This window comes from Grampus griseus, assembly GCF_964374135.1.
Source record: "Grampus griseus genome assembly, chromosome: 21".
NCBI classification, from domain to species: Eukaryota; Metazoa; Chordata; class Mammalia; order Artiodactyla; family Delphinidae; genus Grampus; species Grampus griseus.
This window is the reverse complement of record NC_139015.1, coordinates 29,817,714-29,839,010: the sequence shown is the minus strand read 5'-3', so window position 1 is coordinate 29,839,010 and position 21,297 is coordinate 29,817,714. Positions and strand designations below refer to the sequence as shown.

Here is a 21,297-nt window from a genome sequence, read left to right as displayed (position 1 = left end):
CCTGGGCGGTATTCCCAGGTTTAGACCAAGGATGGCTTTTATGTTTATCTTTAGGCAAGTTTAGCTAAATATATAAGGCACATGCAGAACCTCATTGGAGAGAGAGAGAGATCCTCTACCTACTGCCAAAGCACGGGATAATTTGACAATTAAGAATCGGTTCCTCACCCTGACAACTGAATCCTACACAGAAAGCCCTGAGTTCATTGCTGCAGCGTCCTTTCAGAGAATGATTTAAGTGTTTACTTTTGAGCTACACCAGCCACGTGCTCACAAAGATTAAATAGTCAGCTGTCATCCTTGGCTAAAACAACTTACTGCTCAGAGATAAAACTATAACTTGTTATTCATATATACATGATCTTATGTCATCCTTAGAACAGCCTGTGAAGTGGACACTGTCTTCACTCCCATTTTACATACAAGGAAACAGACCCAGAGAGGTTAAGGAAGAGATAAAAGAGCTCCAGCTGTTAAGGAGCAGAGCCTAGAATTCAACCCAGGGCAATCTGCCTCCAAAACTTGAAACTTCATCTCAGTGTTACACTGCCTCTTAACTTTTTAAAAAGTTAAATCAACTTTGGCAGTTTTTGCTCGTTAGGCATAAGCATTGCTAATTCAGATTCCTCCCTTATTCGGGAGGAATTAAAGGGGAGAGTGGGGGTGTGTTCTGCCAGCTGAGATAACAGTTTGTTTCCTAAGTCAGTCCCAACTCTCCTGTGGGAAGTGGCTGCACCAGGATTTCTGGAGTCAGACAAGCAGGGTCCACCACGTTTTAGCTCTGTGACCTTGGACGAGTCACATCTCTTTTACTTCAGCTTCCTCACCAATAAAATGAGGGCAATAATAGAAGCTAACTCAGTGTTCTTGGGGATTAAATAAAACACAGAGTGCTTACAACAGGGTTTGGCACATTTTACGTGCTCAATAATTCTCAGCTATTCTTATGATTAATTAGATGCCTGAACTAAGTTTAGATTACTGATCATATGTAAACATAAGAAGGAACAACTAACACGTCTATCATCTGGGTATTCCAGAAGATACTTTGCCTTGAAAAGATAATCCAAAACAAGCCCTCCCATGGCCCAGGCTGCCTATATGCGATGGCTAAATGTACCTTTCTCAAACTAAATAGCTTTGGCATTGGCTGAATTCAAATAGAGTGTGGATTCCTTGACATTACCTCACTTCCAAGACACGCACACCCTTTAAACATTTTTAATTATACGCTTAAAGATCGTTTGGGTTCTCAAATAAATATATAGTTAGCGACGCATCCTCTCTGTGGTAAGAAGCAAGGCCATCTTCCAAACCGTGCAACTTGCTCGAAATCACGTTCTCTAAAAATGTCCCTTCGGAGCATTTCAGTACTTGGTGTCCCCAATTGTTGCTGTCCCAGAACAAAAGCCTAATTGCTGCTGCTACAATACAGCCCTTTCTCTGAGATCATCGTGAAGCCCTCGGAGCAAACAAGAGAGGGAGTTTTTGCGAACAGCGAGCACTGCATCAAATTCCTGGACCCTGAAGGCCAACACGAGCCGCGTTATCTTGGAGACTCGAGAACCCTTCTAATATCTACTCCTCCCTGCAACTAGATCTGTCTCTGGAGTGTTTCTGAGCCCTTTAGGGACACGTGCGTCTTCCTGCTTGGACGAGTCTGGAAAACCTCGGGGTCCCCATGTCCCACCCGCGCAGCGCCAAGGGGCGCGGGACAGCAGCCCCGCCTGGGCGCGATTCTGTCGCTGTGGGTCGTGGCCCAGCGCCCCCGGGGCACTGCAGGGCGAGGCTCGGGGCGGGATGTCCCACCAGGCCCACCCCTGTGCCCTTGCGCCCCGCGGGCGCCAGCGGGAGCCCCACCTTCCCAGCCCTGGTGGGACGGGAGCCGTGCGCTCCCATCCCCGGCCGGCATGCAAAGCCCCGAACGGCGGCCCGGGGATCTGGGGGCGGGAGGCGGGGGGCTCTGGGACTCACGCGATCTCTCGGGGTCTCGGGGGCCTCTCCGCGGCCGGCTCCCGGCCCCTCGGGCTCTGAGAGTGGGCGCCTCCCATAGCTCGGAGCGCGGCGCCCCGGCTGCGCCCGCTCGTGCTCTGCCGCGCGCCGGCCCGACCGGGACCCCGGCAGGAGGAGGCGGCGGGCGGAGGAGGAAGGGTGGGGCCGCGGGTGGGCGGGGGTGCCGGGGAGCCCGGCCTCAGGGTCCCGGCCGCCGGGAGAGCCGGCTAAAGGGCGTTGCTGGAGACGCTACTACTTCTCCGCCAATCGCAGGGCTCGGCCGGCGCGGCGGCTCGTGACCCCCTCCTGGGGACCCCTCGGGAGAGGCTGAGCGCGCGGGTCACTGCGCCAGGGAGACCCTGGGCGGCGGAGGGCGACAGGTGGAGTGGGCTGGGGGCCCGGCGGCCGTCGCCCTCCCCGTCCGCCCGGCGCGCCCCGGCGCGAGGCTGGAAGGGGCGCGGCTGGGAGGAGGCCCGTCGGGCGGCCGTGCGGAGAAGCCCCGGGAGGGGGCGGTGTGTGTCGGCATCCCTGACCCGGGCTGCCTTCCCGCGGCGCGGCCTCCCCCGGCCGCTAGTCCCGCACAGAGGCCTCCGCGGAGTTGTGCAGAAAACTGGGGGAATCCTGGTCGTGTCCCCGACTAGCCGGGTGACTTGGGACAAGTTACTGCTCCCTCCCCGAGTCTTGCTTTGTTCATTTGTAAAATAAGGGAGTGTGATCATTCTTTACCTCTTAAATGTCCCTTCCGGTTCTGACAACCAATGAATGAATTCTCTTCCGAGCTCTGTCTTGGGGGAGGGGGGGAACGCACCTTGTCCCTCCCATTACACCTGTGATCCACCTACTCATACACCTGTGATCCACCTACTCATACTCCCTTTTCAGAATACTTCATGCTGTTTCTCATCCACTCCCGCCTCCCACTTCCCTCCCCTCCAGCCATCTCTCCTTCACCTCAGCGTTTCGTTTCTTTGTGGGAAGAAGAACGCTCTCTTCTCCTAATACCCATTTATCCTTCCAGACACAACTCATACTCCCTTCCATAACACTATCCTGCATCCTGTCTTACAACTTTTTTGTTATTGCCTGTTTCCTTCACTAGAATGTAAACTCCGTGAAGACAGGGAATTTATTTCATTGTTTCACTTTCACTGTTCCCCCAACATACCTAGCACATACCTAGTACATACTCATAATTGTTGATAAGTGCATTCATCGTACACACGTTATCATCTTCCTTCCCACTGCTCCCATAGCACGTGTTAATTCCTCTAACATAGCACTTACCAATCTTATTTTGTAATGATCTCTTCACTTACTTGTCTTTCCACTAGGATATGAGTTCTTTTTAAGGGCAAGAAAGCTTCCTTATCTCTGTATCCAGGCTTAGTGCCTGGCGCAGTGCCTGTATCCTGGCTTATATATAATAAATATTTGCCGAATGAATGAACGAGCCAGTGGTTAAGCACACAGAATGGCGTGGAATGTTAACGTCCCCCTTGAGTGGAAGCTACAGGCAGTAAAGATGTATATGGCTACATTTTAATGTTTCCAGAAAGGACGGGAAACCCCTAATACAGACATATTTACAACAGATCTTTTTTAGGTCAAATTTTGACTTCCTGTTTATACATTATCTTCACTCTACTATAGCCAGAAGGTTCCCAGGATTCAGGATGCTGCTGCATTGTAGACATATACAAGCAGAATATTTGAGGGTGGGAAAATAAACATTAATTAGTAACAGTATAGTGTGACTGAGCATTGAGGTTTTGTGGGAAGGATTTCAAATAGCTGAAGAAAAGTTGACTCTTGGCAGATAATTTAAAATTTCAAATTCTCCCCACATTCTACCTGGAATACTTTGGCAATGTGATTGAAGTGTCATTGAGAATGCAAACACAACCCTGTCAAGAGCTGTGGTCCCCTCCAGAGGAACATTCAGCCCTTCCTAGGGAGAAAGGTGGGTCATTCCAAGGGAAAAATGGGAGGGGAAGCAGTGGGAGAGGGAAATGAGGATGGGAAAGTTTTCTTTTTACCGGGTAGACAAGACGGGTTGTGGGAGGAGTTTTATTACTACCAGGTTGGCCAAAAAGTTCCTTCGGGTTTTTCTGTAAGATTTTCAGAAAAACCTGAACGAACTTTTTGTCCAATCCAATATTTGTGCGGAAAGGCACAGGATAGCATCACTAAAATGGTTTAAAAGAAGAGGAAGAGAGTGAAGCTCACATCCTGTTGTGGTGCACAGACACTGAGACAATGAGGGGGAAAAGGAGTCTGTACAACAATGTGAAAGATGGTCTGCAGGGGCCCAAAGGGCATCTCTACTAAGATGCTTGTGTTTATTGCTTTTGCTGCCCCGTCTGGTACAGAGACAGGGGTAACCAGAGGAGTGAAGACAGTGAGGGGAATTCTTGTCTTTGGGAAGTAAACTTACGAAGGCTTTTCCAGGAAAATGCCTGATGGGGTCCAGAGGGGGTAGTATTTGATATCCCGTGTTAAGGTTTCCCTTTGTGCGTTGTGATTCTGTCAGTAAGGCATTTTTAAACATTGAAAAAAGAGTAAAGAAAGAAAATTTAAGAGACTGAAATTCAAGATGGTCCCCCAAGATGGCAAAATACACCCTTCAGTGTCAAATCCTACCCTCAGAATGCTACTTATGCTCTAAGGAGGGATGGGAGCTAATATGTATTGGATACCAAGGACCCTGCTTGGTGGTTGACAAAAGTAACCACATTTAGTCCTCATAACACTGGGAAAGGATAATAGTAGGTAATACTTGTTGGGCACTTTTTAATGTGCCAAACTCCGTTCTAAATGCTTTAGATATATTAACTTATTTAATTCATCACAACATTTTAGGTAGGTACTTTTACTATACTCAATTTACAAAGAGTAAAACGAAGCATGGAAAGATTAAAACACACCTGAGGCCACACAGCTAGCAAACGGCAGAGCCAGGTTCTGACCCACGTAGGCTCGTTTCAGAGCTATAACATAAAGCTTAGTTTCTATGCTGTATTTCCTTAATTTTTACACTGTGCACTCCACTTTAAGATGAAGAAACCGAGATGTAGAAAGGAAAGTGGTATATTCAGTATTTAAACCCAGTTCTGTCTTTATTACAAAGCTTATGCTCAAAGTGGATTTTTATTTCCCCAGCAATCATGCCAAATGAATACCACTCTTCAAAGTAGCCAACTTGGGAAGCTACATGCTTATCTCAGAGCTGCACCATCTTCCCTTTTTTTGGAAATTATTTAAATGCCAATTTGTAAACCAAAGATTAAAACTGGATTTACTGGGCTTCCCTGGTGGCGCAGTGGTTGAGAGTCCGCCTGCCGATGCAGGGGACACGGGTTCGTGCCCCGGTACGCGAAGATCCCACATGTCGCGGAGCGGCTGGGCCCGTGGGCCATGGCCGCTGAGCCTGCGCGTCCGGAGCCTGTGCTCCGCACCGGAAGAGGCCACAACAGTGAGAGGCCCGCGTACCGCAACAAAACTGGATTTACTACTTAAGAGCCACATACTGTTCTTGAAATCAGGTAGTGTAAGTGCTCCAACATTGTTCTCAATTTTCAAAATAGTTTTGACTATTCTAGGTCCTTTGTGTTACTGTATAAATGCCAAAATAAACTTATAAATTTCTTTTTAAAAATTTAATTAAATTAAAAAAATTTAAAATCCCAGTGATTGGATTTCCAAAGGGATTATATTGATTCTATTGACTAATACAAGGAGGATTGCCAGTTTAACAATTTTGAGACTTCTGATCCATGGACATGGTACAGCTCTCTATTTATGCAGATGTCCTTGAATTTCCCATAATGTTTTGTAGCCTTTAACCTACAGGTCTTACATATCTTTTGCCAAATTTATTCTTAAGTGTTTTTATGGTATTGTAAATGGAGTTGTTTTATAATTTTACTTTCTAAATGTTAGTTGCTAGTATATAGAAATACAATTGACTTTTGTATATTGTATCCTGCAACCTTGCTAAATTCACTTATTACTTCTAACAGCTTTTTTTGTGCATTCCTTAGGGTTTTCTATATGATATCACTTGCAAATAAAGACAATTTTACTTCTTCCTTTATAATCTGTATAGTTTTTTCCCCATGCCTTGCTGCACTGACTAGGCACTTCTATACAATGTTAAATAAAACTAGTTAGTCAACATCCTTGCCTTGTTCCTGATCCTACGTAGAAAGCATAAAATCCTTCACATTGTAGTACATTAGCTGTCTGATTTTGTAGATGCAGTTGAGAAAGTTTTTTTTTTTGTTTTAATTTATTTATGTATTTATTTGACTGTGCCGGGTCTTAATTGCAGCATGCGAACTCTTAGTTGCAGCATGTGGGATCTAGTTCCCTGACCAGGGATCAAACCCAGGCCCCCTGCATTGGGAGCACGGAGTCTTAGCCACTGGACTACGAGGGAAGTCCTGAAAGTTTTTTTTTTTTTTAATTCATAATTTACTAAGACATTTTTTATGATAAATGGGTATTGAATTTTGACAAATGCTATTTCTGCACTTATTAAAATAATCATATTGGTTTTCCCCTATATTCTATTAATTTTTTGAATTATGTTGATTTTTTCAGATGTTAGAGACTAATATTAGTTTATTAGTATCCATTGGTCGGATAATTTTGGACTGCATCTTGGACATCATGAATACTAAGCTGTGGAGATTTCAGATTCCATTATTTTTCTCTGGTGAGAGTTGTTTTTCCTTTGTTTTAGCGATAATTTTCTTGTTGGGCTTGAACTCCAAACCCTGTTTCTTGGGGTGGCAGCTCCAGTCTGAGTGCAGACCTTCTGTGTAGCCGAGCTGCTTTGAGTGTTTTCTGTGCACGTGTGGTTTAGGGCTTGGCCAATGATTTGGTGTAGGGACCCCCTCTTTGGCTCTTTCCTTTCTGGGTTCCCCCACTTTTTCAGCATCCATCATCTCCTGGCTTCACTTCTCTCATTCCCCAGAACAGCAGGGCTCGGGAGTTTTTCATGTATGTCTCTATTACACAAGCCACTGTGTGGACTACACTTAGCCCCGCACTAAAAGCCGAGGCAGAGGGACTACTTGTATGACTCTTTATCTCCTCTTCTCCAAGCTACATGCAACACCAGAATCTACCTACTTCTGTTTCCTCTTCAGTACCTTCAGGTCATCTTTATGTATTATGTCTGGGTTCTAGAGTTGTTTTCTGTAGGAATGATCCTAATGGCCAGTATAGCCTATAATATCCAGCTATACAAGCCCATATCTCATTCTTATGAAATGTCATTCTCAGCTTTATCACCCACCTTACTCATCACAGTTGTCCTGAGTGACCCTGGCCTGCTTTCAAAAATCAGATTCACCTCCACAGGGTAAAGATTTAGAATACTGAAAATAATTTGCTATGGGCCCTGAAGATGGTGTTAAGGGATAAGGACCAAAGGAGTTGAACAAAAGGAGCTTCATTGCATAACTGGAATAAGTGTGTAATCTCTCAGGGTGACAGACTAATTTTCCCTAATATCTGTTCTCCCCCTCTCTCTTAAACCAAAAAAAGCTGATTTTTACGTATTATAAATAAAAGTTATGTTTCCTGGTCTCCATTGCACTTAGGTGTGGCCATGTAATTAAGTTTTGGTCAATGGGATGACAACAGAAGTGCCAAGTTCAACTTCCAAGGGGTATCATTCATGGCAAGTGGGGAGGTGCTGTGGTCTGAATGTTTGTATCCCCCTAAAATTCATATGTTAAAACCCGAACCCCCAAAGGTGATGGTATTAGGAGGTGGAGACTTTGGAGGTAGAGCCCTCATGAATGGGATCAGTGCCCTTATAAAAGAGGCTCCAGAGAGACCCCTTGCCCCTTCCACCATGTGAGGACACAGCTAGAAGGCACCAGCTATGGACCAGGAAGAGGGCCCTCACTGAAATGCAGCCATGCTGGCGCCCTGATCTCAGACTTCCAGCCTCCAAAATTATGAGAAATAAATTTCTGTTGTCTATAAATGACCCAGTCTGTGATAGTTTGTAATAGCAGCCCAAACGGACTAAGCTAGGAGGTGAGCCCTTTATTGGCTCTTTCTTTTGCCTGCTGGCTGGAATGCTGATGGGATAGCTGAGTTCACGCAGCCATACTTCAACTTGAGGTTGAAGGATGCTAACCCATAACACCTTGGAACCTCTAAGCCTGCCCTGAATTGCCTACCTACAGATTTCATTTATGTGAAAGAAAAATAAACGTACATGTTGTTTAGCCACTATAAGTTTGGATTTCTGTAAGACTCAGACAAAGCAAATACTAATCAATTCTGGTTATTAAACTGGGGAGAAGAAGAGTCCCATTATCTTGTAGTCAAACCACCTGTAGTTGGAAAAACTGTAGTACTTAGCAGCCTGCCAGCAATCACTCTATAAAGAGTGCTATGTAAACTAGTCTTAACCCTAACATTTCCCAGTCCTGAAGTTCAGCTCTGGCTGAATCTGTCCATAAAACCTCTCCCCAGCCATCACTGCTAAGCAAATCTATGCCCTACCCCAAATAAACTTCCACCAGTGGAATGACTTCATTCCCTTCTCCCTCAATACTATCCTGACTGATTGATTGATTCACTCATTCATTTGACAGATATATATAAACGCCTACCCTGATGCCCGTCTTGATCTCAGTTCATCTTTGCAAACATATTGGATGAGATGAGAGTCATCTGAAGCCTGCTACCAGCCTCAAGATGACCCTCTTGCAAGAAAGACAAATATCATATGATATTGCTTATATGTGGAATCTTAAAAAATGGTACAAATGAACTTATTTACAAAACAGAAATAGAGTCACAGATGTAGAAAACAAACTTATGGTTACCAAGGGGGAAGGGGGGAGGAATAAATTGGGAGATTGGAAGTGACATATACATACTACTATATATAAAATAGATAACTAATAAGGACCTACTGTATAGCACAGGGAACTCTACTCAGTACTCTGTAATGCCCTATATGGGGAAAGAATCTAAAAAAGAGTGGATATATGTATATGTGTAACTGATTCACTTTGCTGTACAGCAGAAACTAACACAACATTGTAAATCAACTATACTCCAATAAAAATTAATTAAAAGAAAATTTAAAAAAAAAAAGACCCTCTTGCAAATCTATACCCTAATTCTACCTTGCATCATTGTTTTGGCCTAAAGATAACAAAAAATAAAAACTAAGAGACTGATTCCTAGAACAGACCTGGAAAGGCTTTTAGAGGCCATCTAGTTCCACCTTCTTCTTTTAATATAAGTTAACCAAGGCCCTGAAAGCCCAGCAACATGCCCCAGGTCAAGAGACAGAAGCTAAAACCACGACTCAGATTTCCCCACCCCTGCCCGGTCCTTTGTGTTTTCCTCAATCCTTATCTCTTTCATTCACACTTAAACCAAATACAAAGATTGCATATCTGTTATTTTGATGAGAAAACAAAAAATTTTTACTTAAGAAACCCTCCCAGTTATACTCAGTGTCAAAGGGAGAAGTTACCTTTGTTGATTTGTCTTTGAATTTATTCCCAGTTGACTCTGAAGAGCAAACACGCCAGCAACCCAGACCAGAACCTTTTCTTTGGCCTTGGAACCCTTGGGACTGAAGAAAATTAAGTCAGGTGGAAGTCACATGCTGACTTGCAAGGTAAGTTTTCAGTGCAAGTTTCCAGCCAAATGCCTTTTGCCTAAGGCTAATTCTCAGAAATCCCTCTATAATCCAACAGCCACTCTGATTGCTCTTTAACACACTGTGCTAGTAAAGTTGAATTCTGGAGGGAAAAGAAAAACAAAAACGTGTTCTCCTATTTCAAGGTGATGCAACTGTCACCTATCATAAGAGGGCAGTTTCTAGAAGACAGCTCGCGCTTCACACCTGTGACCCTCGTCTCCTCCTGTGGAAACACCTGCCAGGTTCACAATTTCAGTCTGTATCCTCAGGGAGAGGAATGAAAGCACTTAAAAAAAAAACTTCTTTTGTTTTTTTTATTTCATTTACTTGTCACTTCTATTCCTACATAATGCTTCAGGGACAGTACACGCTTTGTGGACTTTTTATTGATTTTTTTTTTTTAAGCAGGCTATTTATGTGTGCTCCGGCTTTATGTTCAGAGACAGAACCTGCCTGTAATTCAAACGTCCTGGATTCAGAAACCGCCAAGTGTCTTCTTGGAATAGTAACTCTTAGTACTTTTGTGGGTCTCGTATAACTTTGGGGTAGTGACCTGGAGCAACCATTGGGTATTTAAACATGGATTCCAACCCCATTGTCTGGTCCTGGGGGTGGGTCAGGAGAGTTTATCCACCAATAGTTTATTTCTACTCTGAGCCAGCAGGTTCTGACTTTACTTACTCCACCACGAAACGGCAAAGTGGACAAGAGAATGAGAAGGTTGGCCAAAGTACTGGAGGTCTGGGTTCAAGGAAGCGCTTTAATTTGTGAGCCTTTGGAATTAAAATCAGTATGCACGGCTCATTGTACAAAAATAGGAGCGTGAATATAAGAAAAAAAAATGCCACTGTTCTCTGGCTGGGCAAAACAAACAGGGTCTATGGAGTCTGAAAATGCTTCAAAGAAGAAGCAAACATTCAGAGGAAGTCTCCAAAGAGAGTCAAAGTAAATATTCAAAGTTCTTTTGGCTTGGAAGCTATGACTGTCCTGAGAGGTTATATACAGACCTCGCTTGTTTATCTTAGGACATCTGTGAGCCAGGCAGAGCTGCCAAGTTACAAGAATAAAACAGGCTTTTAACCTTCAACAGGTTAAATAAAAGCAAAAGTAAGCACAGGTAGAACAAAACATCAGAGCCACTCCTTCTTCTGGAAGTTTTCCACCTTCCTGCAGAGAAAGAGCAGAATTGCACATCTGCAGATAACCCAGGGGCGCCCATAGGAGTTAGGAGTGAAGAAAATAAAAGTGTCGTACCTTGCCAGGTATGGTATATACACAGATCGGTAGGGAGTGCTGTTGATTTGTTTTTCCCGTGTTCAAGGGAGGGGACATTTCCAAACAGGATTTGGTCTGCGTAGTCTTAGCTTTGAATTTTTCAACTTCCTTGCTTGCACTCACAAGCTTTTTATCTACGCTCTAATCTGTGGTCCACGTTGCTATTGATACTGTAGCCATTTTGTTGAGCATCTGGGGTCTAAGAAGGTGTGGGCATAAGTGGGAACCAGAGCTTCCATCTTTTGGCTCCCTGGCACCTGCACGAATAATCTTGGTCCCTGATCCTACCTCTAGGACAGAGCAGGGCATACGTTAGCCAGGGTAAGAAGAGAAGCAGGGGCTTGAGCAAGGTGGAATGAATGTGAGAGATGGAATAGCTGGGTCGTCTGGATCAGAGCAGGCTGAAGGCCTGTCATGGGGCCCAGCAGCTGAAAGAGGCCATTGGGATCACCTGATTCGAAATCCCACCTGATGCAGGGATCCTCCGCTCAAGATTCCTGATCAGTGGTTAGCCAGCCTCTGCTTGGAAACTTCAAAGATCTTTCCGGCAGACACAGAGTTGCAGCACTCAGACCCCTGTCAAGGACGGATTTAGCAACCCAGCATCAAGGAATGTGGTTAGCTGCTAACCCGAAGCTGTTAGTGTCTTCAGAGTCTGCCTGGGCTTTTGAGCTGAGATCAGTCCCCTCTGGCAGCCCCCAGCCAATGGCTGAGCAAGGTGGTGGTACAACGTCCTGTCCATTGCTGCCCAATGTGGGACTCCTCTCTCAGGCAATTTTTGCTTTGGAGCTTCACGTTGGCCTGGCAGACTTAATCTGACCTGTATCACAGTCTGAAGGCTGTAGTGTCCAATCTTGCTTTCTCTTCTTTTCCTTTCCCAGGTGTTACTCCTCAATAAGCCTCAATACGTGAAGTGCAGGGGACTTTTTTAGGGTATAAAACTATTCCATATGATACTGTAATGGTGGGGACATGACACCACACATTTGTCAAAACCTATAGAACTTTACGGCACAAAAAAGTGAAACTTAATGTGTGCAAATTAAAGAAAAAATATTTAGGAGATCAGGGAATCCCAGGATGGAATGCAGACTGTGACAAAACGACCTAACTGTATTGCAAATGTATGACACAAGTCCACTGGAGGGGATGTGGGGGGAAAGATGCTGACCTAACTAACTTTGGAAATGAATGGAGTCTGTAAAGCTGAAGGCGAAGGAAATTGCGCACAAGTACTGTTCTCTAGCTGATAAAGTTGTTCCCATGGGTGTACCTGTTAACACGTCTAATACCGCGATACACGTATGTCTCAATTGAACAATGAAGTAAGTGGATGGCAGATGGTGGGAGCCAGGTTTCTCACTGTCGGAGTGGGAAGTAATAGGTGAGCAAAGGGAGGTCTAGAAAGAGCCATGTGGTCATGGTTTGGAGTTGGAGACATCAGTGTGAATTCATGTTCTGCTGAATATAGATTCACGTGGTCACATAGAGAAATATTTATAAATGTGTGTGTATACTCAGGTATACTTCTTATTGAAGTATAATTGATTTACAATGTTGTGTTACTTTCTGCTGTACAGCAAAGTGATTCAGCTATGCATATATACACATTCTTTTTTATATTCTTTTCCATTAGGGTTCATCACAAGATACTGAATATAGTTCCCTGTGCTATACAGTAGGACCTTGTTGTTTATCCATCCTATATATAATAGTTTACATCTGCTAATCCCAAACTCCCAATTGTAGGATTCAACTCTTGAGTCAAGAAACCTCCACATACATAATGTCGGTAGGCTGGGCCCTTCCACAACTTTGGTGTCCCCATCACCCCTGCTGCCATTTTGTCTCCCACAGTGTTTTGCCTGGTGACTAATCTGTTGGCTTCAGAATGGGAATGCCACAGTGACCGCCAGCTGCCAGGCCCAAGGAAAAGAGAATTAGAGAGTCTGGGGGGCTGAAAGGCATCTTCAGCAATACATGTCCCTCAAAGACGGGGCAATGCTTCTGTCAAGCACGGGAATGTCAGTAAATGGGTAGAGTTTTCCAGTTCCGTGTGGAGAGAGATTGGAGGTCGCCGCTCTGTCCTACCAACAAGTAAAAAGATAAACGGACTGAAAAATCAACAACTCCTCTGGGATTCGTAAGAGAGGGGAGGAAAGAGAGCAAACCACTGCCGCCAGATTGGAGCGGCATACAGGCGAATGCAGGAAGTCACTGCTTAGCGGAGCAGAGACTCACAACCAGAACCGCGGTGGAAACCATGCTGGGGTAAACTGCAATTGACGAATTGCTGGGGGCTCAGTGTGGACGGCTCTGAAGGTTTCAAACTCCAGGGAGACCCAGAATTTTGAGATTTACCCCCAGGAGCTAGACCAGATTCCCACAGAGAAAAATCCCCTTGGGCTTTCGGCAAGGGGAGAGGGAAAGAAACCATTTGAAACATGCCAGAGCGTTCCATTTTTCTTCTTTTTAAAATTTTTATTTCATACTGGAGTCTAGTTGATTAACAGTGTTGTGTTAGTTTCAGGTGTACAGCAAAGTGATTCAGTCACACGTATACATGTATCTATTCTTTTTCAAATTCTTTTCCCACTTAGGTTGTTACAGAATATTGATCAGAGTTCCCTGTGCTGTACAGTAGGTCCTTGTTGGTCCTACTGTTGGTCCTATATTTGGGATTAACATATACACACTGCTATATTTAATGGCTTAAATATAGCAGTGTGTATATGTTAATCCCAAAGTCCCAATTTATCCCTCCCCCACCTTCCCCTTTTGTTAACCATAGTTTGTTTTCTAAGTCTGTGAGTCTGCAGGGGAAACTAGTTACCCAGAGTCTAACCTGCTGGGGTACCATCAAAGCCTAACTGACCTGGAAAGGGAAAGACTCAACTCCAGCCCACCACAGCCATCCTCTCTGAGAGACGCTGGAGGGAGCATGGCCCTGGCGACACCTTCATTTCTGCCCAGTGATGCTGAGGTAGGACAGGCGGCCTCCAGAACTGTTAGAGAATAAATGCCTATTGTTTTAGGCCTCCAAGTTCATGGTCATTTCTCACAATAGCCTCAGGAAACAAATACACCCTCTTGCTAAATTTCATCCTCCTGTCATATAGACTTTCCTCTCTCTAATAAACAAACCCTCTGTATCTGTCAGGACCCTGGCACGTAACGCTCTCCAATTCGAGAGTTTAATAAAGGGATGGTTTACAAAGGCCTGAGTAGAGTTGGGGACAAGAGAAAGTGCAGTTCTCCAGAGCTGTACGGTCAGGGAGACACTGTTGCTGCCCTAGGCCTGAGGGTCAGAGGGACAGAAGGGCCGTCTGACAGGAGTGTGGCCTTCAGTCAGGGGAGACACCAGCCCAGGCAATGCAGCACGAAAGGACCAAGGGGAATGAGTACCTTTGTGTCCCTCTCCCCTCCCTCTGACCTCCTTCCTGAGGCCTCCATTGGCTGAACCTAAACTATATAGGAGCCAAATGCAAGGTAACTATTCAGGTCATCCTACTGGACACAGAGGAGAGTGGAGAAGGGTGGGGAGGGGATTGAGGGGCCAATGGACATAGCCAGCACCCGAGAAATTGTAACTACCCCTACCAGACCACCCACATAGCAGACTGGTTTTGTGGACCCAAGATTTATGACCTTGGCCAAGTCACCACTCCCCTAGGTATCGGTCCCCTCATCTGTCAAATGAAGGGTTTAGACCAGAAAGCCTCTGAGATCCCTTTCAAGCCTTACCCTCATTATTCCAGAAGCAGACTGAATGCCTTCAGGCTAAGGCTGATCCCTGCCTGGAGCCCCAATAGCTGTTTGTTTACTAACGTCTCTTTTCCTGATGCCCACCCGGCATCTCTGCAGGGATGGGCAGCGAGGGCCACTGAGACACTCCCAGGAAAGGAGCCGGGCCCGTGCTGGCTCAGGGATGCTGGAGAAGGAAACCTGAGGCAGGAAAACCAGGCGGGGCTCTGGACCACCAGCAGCGAGAGGCTATGAGGCAGCAGAGAAGCTGTCCCTCAGCCAGCGGGGGGGTCAGCAGCCCGGGGCACGCCTGCTAGTTCCTGCAGAAAACTCCAGGGACCCCAGCCCCCCACGGCAGCTAGAGCAGCCCTCAGGCTGGCCCAGAACTCGGGCTGGCAGGCCCAACGCAGAGGTGGCTGCCAGCCACCACACAGCTGCTAATGATTAGCCAGAAAGTCAAACCATGGAAAGTTCCAAGGGTCCAGGAGAGCCCCACATGGACCAGTGAACATACACCGAGCCTTCCCCTGCTGCCTTGGGACATTTTGTTCGGTACTGTGTCTGCTTTTTCAGGGACTTCTGTCTGCTTCTGTCCCATGGAACCTCCTTTTGAAAATAGAGGTGAAGCTAGGAGCCCCTCCAGGACTGAAAGTGCAGAAGGTGTAATCTCCCCATTCTCATGTATCTTGGGTGGCCTGGGAGATACAACGGATTCCTCCTTTTCCCCTAACCCTACCCTTAGCCATTAAACTATGTCCCTCCATAACTACAGATAGGCCCCACGTGAGCCTTAGTTTATCGTGTATGAAGGACCTATATTCCAATATCCTTAAAAACCCTCCCCAAACTGCTCATTGATTCCTAAATTCCATTGTCGTCTTGTCTCCAGCAAAAAAAAAAAAAAAAAAAAAAATTATTCTTGTTGTAAACACACCCACACGTGGGCGATGTGTACTTCAAGGTTGTTCAGTGAATTAAGGGCCTGAAAGCCTTACCAGAGATGGGGAAGGAAGGGGTCTGGATGTCAGAGGCTGAGAACGTGGGTGGAAGAAGGGCCTCTATGAAAGAGAGACACAGAGAGAGACAGAGAGAGAGCGCTCTGGGCACCAAGGAAAGACATCACGCTTCATGCCGCTGCCTGGAGCTGTCCCGGTTGAGTCGGTGCTATAAAGATTTGGAGAATTCAGATAAGCAGCTTCTGTATCCAGTAACACATGAAAACCTTGTGATCTGGACCCCAGACACTCACAAAGGAGCTTGTCTTTCCAGACTGGAGCAGGAAACAACTGGGGAGCTGGCTAGCGGGTACTTGGGGAGTGTCCCTCCTCCAAAATGCTCACCTATGTGCTGCCACAGTGACAGTGAAGTCTCCCACTGGAGATGCACCTGTGTATCAATTCACTTATTAGTCACTTTTCAATGGTCTGCTGAAAGCCAAGCACTGGTCAAAGGAGCATTGGATGGACAGCAAATAAGAGGATCCATTTTAAATATGGGCTACAGAGGGGATTAGGTGCTGAGATCCCTGCAGAAAAGGAGGGACACATCCCTGGAGACAGTGGGCCTCTCGGAGTGCACGGAGAAAGGTTAAGAAGACAGCCTGCTTCACGAGGTAACGCACGCCTGGCCGCCTGACCCAGTCTGCTGGGTTGGATGCAGCCGCACTGGGCCTCCGCTGTCAGGTGCCCTTTACATCTTCTGACCCCTGCTCTCTAAATGCCTAAGAGGGCTGTGAGTTACTCCACTCCCTTCCAAATACAGCCCTCCTCAGACTGATAGAAAGGGCTTAAATCAGGGAGGATTAGATTTACCGTAAGGTAAGAGTTAAGCGCCCATACCCAAGCCAGACATACTGAGGTAGAATCCCTACGCTGGCACTTAGCAGCTGTGTGCTTTTTTGCATATTATTTCCTTCTCTAAGGCTTGTTATCCTTATTTGCAAACTGGGGATAATAGTAGTACTGTTGCCCCTGGAACAACACAGGGGGTTAGGGATCACCACCCTCCACAGAGTCAGCCTTCCGTATCCGAGATTCCGCATCCGTGGATTCAACCAACCCCAGGTTGGGTAGTTTTTTCAATAGATACTTAAATACTGTAGGTATTTATTGAAAAAAATTCCTCTTATAAGTAGACACACGCAGCTCAAACCCATGTTATTCAAGGATCAACTGTACTCACCTGATAGGCAGACATGGGGGTTAAACAAGTGAGATAGTACATATGAAGCACTTAGCACAATGCCTGACTCATAGTAAGTGCTCAATAAACAACCACCTCTCATTTATTTCTTGCATACTTTTGCTTCCAGTAACAGTCGGCAAATGGATGCATGCTCCTCTCAAAATCATTGCAAATTTAGTCTAGACTTAGGCAGTGCTCACGGATTTGTTCTCTGAAAAAGCCACAAAATTCTTTTATAAGTCATGAGCCCTTCCTGTTTTTTTTTTATCAGCTATATTTAGCTCTTAAATTTAATATCTCAGCTTGAAATCTTAAAGTCATCCTTCCAAAAGTACAAGTGGTTCAGCCAATGGCATTTACAAGCAAGCTTTTTTTTGTTGTTTTTTGTTTTGGAAATAACAATAGGTCAGAAGTGGGACTGATTTCCATAACTACAAAGATAAATAAGTTAAACTTCATTTAATCCAAGGGTCCAGTTTGGCAAGTCCAATCCTGAAGACTAGTTGTTTCAGTTTTATTAAACTTCTAAGAGAACATCTAAGCTTTTTCTCGTAGGTCTTAAGCTGTCTCTCAGGGACTCTGGATCCTTCCTGGCTGGGATCCAGGCACAACCGTCCCATCCCCGGCTCACAGGTGACATTGCTGGTGTCCATTTTTCAATCTCAAACACTAGTTACTTCTTATTTCCAGCCTGCCACCCAACCTCTTTTACACATAATAACATATTTATTGAGTGCTTACTATGTGCCAGACACAGCCCCAAATGCCTTATGTGGACTGAGTTATTTCATCATAATATCGTTATGATATAGGTGCGGTTATTATCACCCCTCTACACGGAATATCTTTATTTTGGAAATTCGCCGAAGATGATCTAGCTAATATGGGGCAGAGCAAGGATTTGAGCCCGGGGAGTCTGGCAATAGAGCTGGCTCTTTCCCACTAAACCCATGTCACCTCTCATAGGACAGGTGACGCTCCCAGGGCCACAGCTTGGACAAGAATTCCGACTCTACTTTTTCGCAGCAGCACTCTTCCGCCATGGAACGTCCTGTCCTGGCCCCGTTCCTCCCAGCCTATTCTCAGGGACCATCCTTTGCCAAAAATATGAAAGAAACACACAACAACATCCCTCTTACCTCTGTCAAATGGGGCTGCAAAACTATTCAAGGTGGGGTGGATCAGGCTTGGGGGAGGGGCTCCAATCCCACCTTCATCACTAACTGGCTGGGTGCCCTTGGTCAAGTGATGTAACGCCTTTACCTTCACGCTGCTCATCAGCAGAGTGGGGAACAGGCTGAAACTGCCTTCCAGGGCTTTCGTGGGGATTACCTGAGCGTATCTGCGTAATGTGCTCAGCACAGCGCCAGGCTCAGAAAGTAAGCTGTCACTGTTAGGTAGATGGATCATAGCTATTATGAGTATTGATCAGGCAGTCCATCACTGTGAGCAGAATTGAGAAGGACACATTCCGAGAAGACTTAGAGAGAGGCCAGGCTGTAATAATATAAGCTCTCTGGGGCCCCGCCCCTTGTCTGTCCCTGCACCTGAGGACCGGCTGCCTGGGACGGAAGGGCTCACCTCCCGAGCCCGCTTGGCACACACCTCCTGTGGGTTCCCCGGAGTGGGAGATGGTCACTAAGTAGAAGGTGATGGGGAGGGCCAAGTGAGAGCCCAGACAGGGCCCAGCTGGAAATCCCTCCATAAATCAACTCCGTTCCGTAAGCAGTCAGTTTCTCCCTCGACACAACATTACCTGTCCCACGTAAGCAGTTCTGAACATTGTTTTCAAAACTTTCTTTCAAATGGGCACCCCAACACGTAATCAGGTAAAGATGGGGCTGCTCTGTCGGGAGTGGAAAGAGGAGGCTCCTGGAGCATCCACAGCGGCTTTGTTGAACTCCTGCCCTAAGGGGACCCTGCGACCCTTCTGAAGGGCAATGAGGTCCCTCAATCACAGGTTGATAAACATTTTCTAAGAGAGACAAATACATAGTCGTCCCTTGGGTCCCCCCCCCCGGGATTGGTTCCAGGATGCCTGCAGACACCAAAATCCACTGATGCTCAAGTCCCTTCTATAAAGTGGCGTAGTACTTGCATATAACCTACACACATCCTCCCTTATACTTTAAATCATCTCTAAATTACTTATAAAACCTAATACAACGGAAGTGCCATGCAAGTAGTTGTAAATGCAATGTAAATGCTACGTAAATAATTGCAGTGCAGGGGCTTCCCTGGTGGCGCAGCGATTGAGAGTCTGCCTGCCGATGCAGGGGACGCGGGTTCGTGCCCCGGTCCGGGAAGATCCCACGTGCTGCAGAGCGGCTGGGCCCGTGAGCCATGGCCGCTGAGCCTGCGCGTACAGAGCCTGTGCTCCACAATAGGAAAGGTCACAACAAGGTCACAACAGTGAGAGGCCCGCGTACCGCAAAAAAAGATAATAATAATAATTGCAGTGCAAATTCAAGTTTTGCTTTGGGGAACTTTCTGGAATTTTTTTTGGGGGGGCGGGTGTTTGTTTCGAGGTTGGTTGAATCCAGAATCCAGAACGTGTATACGACACGACCCCTGCCCTTAGCGAGCTTAGAGTCTAGTGAACTGGCGGCTACAGGCTTGTACTGGCCGGCAAGTGAACCCCAATGTCCATCGTTAAGGTACAATCCTAACAAGGCACTATTGCTACCTCCTACAGAACCCCGAGGCTTTTCAGTTGCAAGAGACCCCTCCACATTTATAACGCACACAGCAGGGTCTGGGAAGAGCATGCCTACATTTTGACCTGCTTCAGTAAAATAATCTTTAGAATTAATCTATCTCTCACAACACCTCTGTGAGGTGTGGTTATTCTTGTCTCACTTTGCAGATGAGGAAACTGAGGCTGAGGACATTTAACTTGTCCAAAATCACCCAGCTAGGCAATGAGGGAACCAAGGGTCAAACCCCAATCTTGGTTTCAGAACATCGCATCCTGGACTCAGTATAGATCCCTCCTCTGCACTCACTAGTTGTGTCTCCAGCCTCAGTTTCCTCATCTGTAAAATGGGGATGATGATGATGATGACACCTGCCACCTTTACAATGGTGCTTGGCACACAGCCAGTGCTCAGCTGGAGTTAGTAACTGTCTTGGGATCACCAAGTAATAGGTTATGACTCATTTGTCCAATTCACTCTCTCATTTATTTATCTTGTTAGAGAACAGTGCAAGGCAGTATGTGGATAAGGAGCAAAATGAGGGCTACAGAGAAGTAAAAAGCCATAGGCATTCAGAGGAAGGGCATTTGAAATTCTTCATTTATGACTGCTTCATAAAGTTTTGAGCACTCCTTGTGCAGAAGCCATGCTGAGTTCTCTGGGTCAGTCCAATGTCAGCACGTGTTGCCAAGGCTAACTTCTCAGTGACCAGCTGCTGGGGCAATTCCCTAACAAGCCACATGCAGCCTTCCAGGTAGACCAGTTAGCTCTGCCACAGACATCTAAGTGTCCAGGGACACCTGGGCTCTGCCCATAAACGCACAGCACTGGGGCCATGTGCCACATCCCCCGACCTGAGAAACAGCTCAAGTTGTGTGTCCCCCTGACAGTGGGAGGGGGAGAAGGGGGAAGCATGGCGAACAAGGAGGACACACCACCCAGGTCCTGGGAAACAGGGGGACCCCAGCTCATCAAGGTGAAAATACCTTTTCCTTGCACAGGCACGTGGGTCATTCCTCTCTGAATCTATTCAGAGAGGAATGTATTTATGAATGCTCCTCCTTGACATTGCAAGACTCCCTCCCCACGACCTCTCTTTCCAAGAAAAGAAAGCAAAAGAAAAAAGAAATCAGGGAATTCCCAGAATTCTGCCCTAACACTTTCCACACCAGACAAACAACACGTGCTTCCAGAGACCCAAGAATTAAAGTAAAATTTGGAAAGGGAGAGGGAAAAGAAATGCCCAACTTCCCTGGAGTTCACTCACCCTCCACACACCCCCATCAACCAGAAAACGTCCCCAGCCCAAGGCTTAAAGCTCAAGGGCCCCGCTTTGCTCAATAAATGCTAAATGACCCCAGAACACCCAGCCCCCGTTCCTACCTCGTCGGTGGTGGTCCCCCGGTCTCCTCTCTCCCTTCGGCGTCACCTGCTACAACGGATCCATCATCTTTGCTTAGGAAGCCGAGCGCCTCTGGTCTGGGAGGGGTTCCGTGGAAGGAAGGGGAGGGCGGGCTGAGATCACCGACGTGGGGAAGGGTGGGTCTCCGAACCAAACGCTTGGTTCGAGGGAAAAGGATGTTTTGTAAGTTCTGGCTTGAATGTCCAGGGGCAGAACAGGAAATGTCCACTAGGGCTGGGAGCCCCAGGGAGAAATTGGCTGCTGTCTCCCTTCAGAGGGAGCTTCCCGAGGGCTCTCAACTGCGGCCCCGTCTGGAA

At 46.3% G+C, this 21,297-nt stretch overlaps 1 protein-coding gene across 1 annotated transcript in view; it reads right to left on the bottom strand.

Annotated features, from left to right (window-relative positions):
- The window catches only part of TACC1 (transforming acidic coiled-coil containing protein 1), a gene marked incomplete at its 5' end in the record, with an annotated part of 113,359 nt that extends 92,325 nt beyond the window's left edge, over nucleotides 1–21,034 (bottom strand). The window contains one exon of the mRNA XM_082680289.1: nucleotides 20,962–21,034. The remainder of the gene's footprint in view (nucleotides 1–20,961) is intronic.
- Nucleotides 21,035–21,297: the final 263 nt, after the last annotated feature.